At 41.2% G+C, this 796-nt stretch overlaps 1 non-coding gene across 1 annotated transcript; it reads left to right on the top strand.

Moving 5' to 3' along the window:
* The first annotated feature begins 383 nt into the window (after positions 1–383).
* LOC138097272 (U6 spliceosomal RNA) lies at positions 384–490 on the top strand. The gene has a single exon (XR_011146472.1). It is a non-coding gene; the product is annotated as a U6 spliceosomal RNA (small nuclear RNA).
* Positions 491–796: the final 306 nt, after the last annotated feature.

Genomic DNA, 796 nt, shown 5'->3' on the forward strand with positions numbered 1-796 from the left:
GCAGGCTTCTCTGACATCACTCAAAGCCAGAAAAAGATGTACAGGTCAAGGTCTTCAGATACTTTCTCATATCACAGAACACGCTGACCTCTATACTAAGTAGCTTCAAGGTAATTCTGTATGCAGGAGGAAAATATTACAACCAATAAAGGAAAGTATTCTCCTTTAAAAATTTTCTCTTACCCAGTAAACACACACCACAGAGAGTCCAGGAGGAGCTGCCCCTTAAACACAGGTGGATTACCACAGCAAAGAAATTGGACATGACTTCAGACCCTAGAGCCATATACTTCAAAATCACATTTAAAAGGAAAAATTATACAAACTAAGGAGAAAGCAATGTCAGGAAGAGTCTACACTCCCAGACTAGATAGACCAGCACAGTGCTCACTTCGGCAGCACATATACTAAAATTGGAACAATACAGCAAAGATTAGCATGGCCCCTGTGCAAGGATGACACGCAAATTCGTGAAGCATTCCATATTTTTGAAATGATGCTTAACATTACTCATTATCAGAGAAATGCAAATCAAAACCACAATGAGGTACCATTTCACGCCAATCAGAATGGCTATGATCCAAAAGTCTACAAGCAATAAATGCTGGAGAGGGTGTGGAGAAAAGGGAACCCTCTTACACTGTTGGTGGGAATGCGAACTAGTACAGCCACTATGGAGAACAGTGTGAAGATTCCTTAAAAAACTGGAAATTGAACTGCCTTATGATCCAGCAATCCCACTGCTGGGCATAGACACCAAGGAAACCAGAACTGAAAGAGACACGTGTACCCCAAT

The sequence above is a fragment of the Capricornis sumatraensis genome, chromosome 20 (assembly GCF_032405125.1).
Source record: "Capricornis sumatraensis isolate serow.1 chromosome 20, serow.2, whole genome shotgun sequence".
NCBI classification, from domain to species: domain Eukaryota; kingdom Metazoa; phylum Chordata; class Mammalia; order Artiodactyla; family Bovidae; genus Capricornis; species Capricornis sumatraensis.